The 5,671-nt window shown below is 41.5% G+C and overlaps 1 long non-coding RNA gene across 1 annotated transcript in view; it reads left to right on the forward strand.

Annotated features, from left to right (window-relative positions):
* LOC101992900 overlaps nt 1-3,426 on the forward strand; it is an 8,647-nt gene extending 5,221 nt beyond the window's left edge. The window contains exons 2-3 of the long non-coding RNA XR_001229315.1: nt 2,354-2,442; nt 2,821-3,426. This is a non-coding gene — a long non-coding RNA (uncharacterized LOC101992900). The remainder of the gene's footprint in view (nt 1-2,353; nt 2,443-2,820) is intronic.
* The last annotated feature ends 2,245 nt before the right edge of the window (nt 3,427-5,671 follow it).

The raw sequence follows: 5,671 nt of genomic DNA on the forward strand, positions 1-5,671 counted from the left end.
CTTTCTCCTCTTCCTCCTTCCTCCTTCTTTGATTTTTGTCTTTTGTTTTGAGATAGGGTCTCATCATGTAGCCTAGATTGGTTTTAAGTGTGCTGCTGTCTTGCCTCAGTGATACTGGGATCAGACCTATGCCAACATACTCTCTACACTAGGCTTTAAAACTGCTGTGTGTGTATATGTCTGTGTGTGTATGTGTGTGCATGTATGTGTTTGTGTGTATGTGTGCATGTGTTTGTGTGTACGTATGTGCATGTGTTCATGCATGTATATGTTCATGCATGTATGTGTTTGTGTGTATATGTTTGTGTGTGCATGTGTTTATGTGTATGTATGTGTTCATGTGTGCATGTGTTCATGTATGTATGTGTTTGTGTATTTGTTTGTGTGTGTATGTGTTCATGTGTGTATGTGTTTGTTATGTGTTTGTGTGTATGTATGTATGTGTATGTACATGCACTGGATGAGGTGTAGTAGAGCATTTGCTTATGAAGAAATGGAGTTTGCAGTAGACCCAGCAATGCTGAGTAAGTGTGGGGACCATGGACAAGGAACACGCAGATCCAGTGTCTACAAACTGTGTGGACTTGGAGTTTTCTCTGCCTACCTCATAGGGGACTATCCAGCCTGTGTGTCCTGAGACTTTGCTGAACACCTCTTCCCCCTACTGCCATGCAGACATCTGTGCACGAACCCATGAAATAGCTCCTATTCCTAGCCTGGACTCTGTCATAATATTGCAGCCCAGTGTCGAGTTGGACAATAGACCTCTGGAAAGTCAGGAGCTAGTGTGATGCTCAGAAAAGGTGGGATAGTGGGTAAAACACCCTGGCCATACCTCATTACTTAGGCGATTACTGTAGTTTCAGGCTCACTTGTTTGAAATGCTGATGAATATTAACTTCCCTTTTCATTTTATCTGTTCTGCAGGTGTGACAGGCAAAAATTAAAAAAAAAAATCTCTGCAGCCTCAGAAAGAATTAGTACTGATTGTTACAAAAGAAATGCAAAGAACAAGCAGTACAGGGCAGGGAGGGTGTGGTTTTACACTATGAATAAAGAGGAAATTCAAAGACAAAGAAATGGCACTTCACCTGGTCAAGAAAATTTAAGGAATGCAAGTGTTGACTTAAAACATAGATGATTTATCATTTCCCTAATGGGCATGGCGGAGATGTTTGGACAGGAAATTTATTTAGTTAGGACAGGTAGACAAAATAGGACAACTTCTAGAAATTTTACTAGGAAAACAAATCACTCTTGAGTTTCTGAGTGAAACTTTCTGGGAAAGATTCTTCATTAACTTAACTTTCATATAGTGAAGACATTGCTGAATGGAAAAAAGTTTGATTTATTCATTTATGAAACATATTTGCACACTAACTACTATGTGTAGGTGCTAGAAGGAAAATGGTAGACAAAGTAAAGACTTTACCCTCATAAAATTTACATTTTAACAGATTAGTGAATAGCTAATGAAATACAAATATACCGAACCACATTTCGTCAATGTTTGATTAACAAATATGGGTTACATACATGATAACATCTGATTAAAAACCCACACACTAATCTAAGAGTTAGCCCATGAGGAGTCCACTGGCTGCTTGTTTTTGTAAATAAAACTTTGTTGACACACAGCCACGTGCCATTTGTTTATATATTATTGGTAGTCATGTTTGAGCTACCAAGGAAGAGATGAATAGCTACAATGACTACTGTGTGGCCTGCAATGAGTAAGATATTGTTCTATCTTATTCTGTGGGTCCTTATAAACCATGTTTCAGTTAGGAGTGAAAAGGGGAGACAAGGGAAGCAAAAATAGAGTGGCAAATATGAGTGGACAACAGTGATTCATATGAAAACGTCATAACAAAATTCATGATTTTGTATGCTAACTAAAATAATCATTAAAAAAGCGTACTGCCAGCTGTGGTAGCTTATGCCTGTGGTCCCAGCACTTGAGACATCAGGGTTGTGAGTTCAGAAGGTCGGCCTGAACCATATAATTAGTTCCTGTTGAGAAAGAAAATGGTGGTAAAAAGGAAGAGAGTGCGAGAAAGAAAGTAGAGAAAGAACGTACAGAGATCATATTTCTCTTGTTCTTAAACTATATGTGGTTATTTCTCTTTCACTTGATATATTTAACCCCCCCCCCCCCCGAGACAGTGTCTTGGCATGTATCCTGTCTGGAGTCAAATTCTCTGTGTATCTCATACTGGTCTCAAACTCAAGGCAAACCTCCTGTCTCAGTTTTTTTGGGTATGGGAATTACAGGCATGAATTAATATACCCAGTTCACTTGGTAGTTTGAATAAATTTTAGTGAAAGCCTCTTTTTCTGTTTGTGGTTTTAGGAGTCCAATTCAGGGTCTCCCTTCGGCACACCAGGCAAGTCTACCTCAACACTACATCTCCAGCTCCAATAGGAGCAATTTCTGACAAGGTAAACGAAAATATATCTTGAGAACAGAAGCTGAACATACCCTTAGTGAAGAGCCAATGCGATGGGTACCAGTCTTTCTACTCACTGGTACTGTCTTAGACTCCACCTCCCACTGGTTTCTGGGTATTGATAGTGTTTCACCTTCATGTGTCCTTTTTAGATCTATCATTGCTTCCTGTTGCCCAATATGGTTGCCTCCCATAGCTTATATTTATTTTTTCATCTTCTCTGCAGCTTATTTTCCTTACTTCTCTATATTATACTGCACAAATGAGGAAGATGCTAAGGAATCCACTGTGCTAGTTCCTTCTGTATTACTATGATAAAACACTACAGCTAAAGGAACCTAGAGAAGACAAGGTTTACTTTGATTTACAGGTGCCAGAGGGACAAGAGTCTATCCTGATGGAGAAGCATGGCAACAATCAGCAGACACGATGGCTGGAGCAAAAGCTGAGGGCTCACATCTTGAACTAAACGGAGGAAGCAGTGAGGACACACTAGGCAGAGCCAGAGGCCAAGCCCTCAAAGCCTGTCCTCAGTGACATATTGCCTTCAGCATGGCCACATCTTTTAAGCCAACCAGTACTGTCAAATGTGGAATCAAGTCAAATCAAGTATTCAAATGACAGAACCTATGAGGGACATTCTCATTTAATCCACTACACCACATCTTGTAGGAGAGAGACTAAACCCAACTCTGAGTGCAGCATGGGTCAGCAGGGATTTGTAGTGAAAGAGCAAGGTAGAAATCTATACAGAGAATTACCAAAGAAAACATTGAGGATAAAGTGTTCACAGGCACAGACTTAACAGGGTCACCAGTGACATCGGCCCAGAGTGACAAGATACCAAGAGTAGTCAAAGACCAAAGGCTCACATGGAACCGTCTTTGCAGGATTTCTGCCTGCACTGGTCATAAGGATGGAAACTCTGTATTCACTCTTCTCAGAATGGAATCAGAAGATGGACCATAGACCTTGTGCAAAGAAAGAGTCACCATCCAAACTGCTGTCATTTTGCCATCAATACCTCTATAGTATTGTATTTGAGAAAAACTAATAAAGCCTTAGTGTTCCCATATGCTTCTGTCCTTTTCTGTTTTACTCTGTGAACTTCTGACCTCTTTTTCACCCTGTTTGATCCTCTCTTTTTATGCATCATGATACAGTCCCCCATGAGCACAGCAGTTCCTCTCATTCCCATATATTAGTTCTTGCACCCATCATTTTGGTGACACCACACACATGTTCCCAGTCTGTGATTAGGGAACAGAGGGTAGGAGGAAGCCCTTCTAAGATTACAAAGCCGTGCTTGTCATCTGCCTGGCTCGGCAAACTTTCAATCCACATTTGAAGGCATTTAATCCCTATCTGTACATTCTGTTCAGATTCTCAGACCAATGTCCCACAAATAGTAGGAACTTGGGAAAATTTGACCAACAATGTCATATCAGGTTAAACGACTCTTTATTCTCTTGGCTTTGTACAACAGACAAATTAGTCTTATAACTGAATTTGTGCCAGAAACTGGCTCTCCCTGGTTTCCAATAAGTGGTACTAAAATCTAGTATGTATATATGTTATCATTATCTATCTATCTATCTATCTATCTATCTATCTATCTATCTATCTACTATCTGTCTGTCTTTTTGTCTATCTATTATTTTCTATTATAATTTGTTTTTGTGTCTTAGTTCTCTTAAAATTTGAAGTTGGTAGCACAAGCTGTAACTTCATTTATTTAGCTTTGTCTTTACTCATTTGGTAGCTGAGATAAATCTTTGGGGCCAGTCCTTGGCCGTCTTGTGACATGATCCAAATGAGAGAAATTTTTTTTAAACATTGAAAATAGATTTTCTAGCCAGGCATGGTGGTGCACATCTGCACCTCAGACCAGGGCAGCTGAGGTTGGAGGATTAGAATGAATTCAAATCTAGCTTAGGCATATATGTGGTACCAGGTCAACCTTCCTGGGCTGTGTAGGAAGGCCCTGTCTCAAATGTGGTTGTTCTCCTCCTGACCATTCCAGTGAAGTAAGTAACGCTTGAACCAGGAATTAGAACTGGCCTGACTGAAGTAGGGCAGATGTTACCTCTACCATGTAGCTTTAAGGTTATAGAAGTATTGACCTTGAATTCTTTACTTTCCCCACCGAACTTAAAAGTATGGCTGCAGAAAAACAAAGACCAGACAAACACAAAATCTATGGGATGGTTAATATTTTCTAATTAAGTAATTGATCATGAGTTAGAATCTCATTATGGAACATGGGTTGGTCTTAAAATATATATGAGGGTTTCCTTGTGTAGAGCAGGCTGGCCTCGAACTCAGAGATACCTGCCTCTGTCTCTCAAATACTGAGATTAAAGCTATATGCCACCATTGCCAAGGTCTAAAATATTTTTTAATTATTTTTGTTTATGCTTTTAAGACAGGGTCTCACTGTGTAGCACTAATTGCCTGTTATCTCATAGGGTCCTCTTGCCTCTGCTGAGTACTGTGGTTAAAGGTGCTCCTCACCACCACAGAGACTGACTTTGAATGTTTGCCCATCCTTTCAACTGCCTTCTTAGCCCTGTGTGTGACCATACCTGCATCAGTATTCATATAATTAAATAATGTTTTAGTTTTTGAGACCAGGCCTTGCTACATAGCCCTGCCTGGTGCTTGCTGTATTAGCCACACTGTCCTCCACCTCATTAGGATCTCTTTGCCTTACCCTGTCCAAGGATTGGGATTACAGGTCTGGGCCACCATGCTTGGTTTATACTTGAGTTTCTTGGGAAACTTTTTATTTATTGAGCAAGTCAGTTCCACCAGTCTTCATTATGGTGAGTTCAAACTGCATGACGACTTCCTCTCAGTCATCTGACTTCAGCTCGGGTCCTCATCCCATCTCCACTCACCCCTCACAGTGTGCAGTGCATCCCCACCCCCACCCCCACTGCTCCACCCCTCACAGTGTGCAGTGCATCCCCACCCCCACCCCCACTGCTCCACCCCTCACAGTGTGCAGTGCATCCCCATCCTCACTGCTCCACACCTCACAGTGTGTAGTGCATCCCCATCCCCACTGCTCCATACCTCACAGTGTGCAGTGCATCCCCACCTCCACCCCTACTGCTCCACCCTTCACAGTGTGCAGTGCATCCCCACCCCCACTGCTCCACCCCTCACAGTGTGCAGTGCATCCCCACCCCCACTGCTCCACCCCTCACAGTGTGCAG

The sequence above is a fragment of the Microtus ochrogaster genome, linkage group LG9, assembly GCF_000317375.1.
Source record: "Microtus ochrogaster isolate Prairie Vole_2 linkage group LG9, MicOch1.0, whole genome shotgun sequence".
Lineage (NCBI taxonomy): Eukaryota > Metazoa > Chordata > Mammalia > Rodentia > Cricetidae > Microtus > Microtus ochrogaster.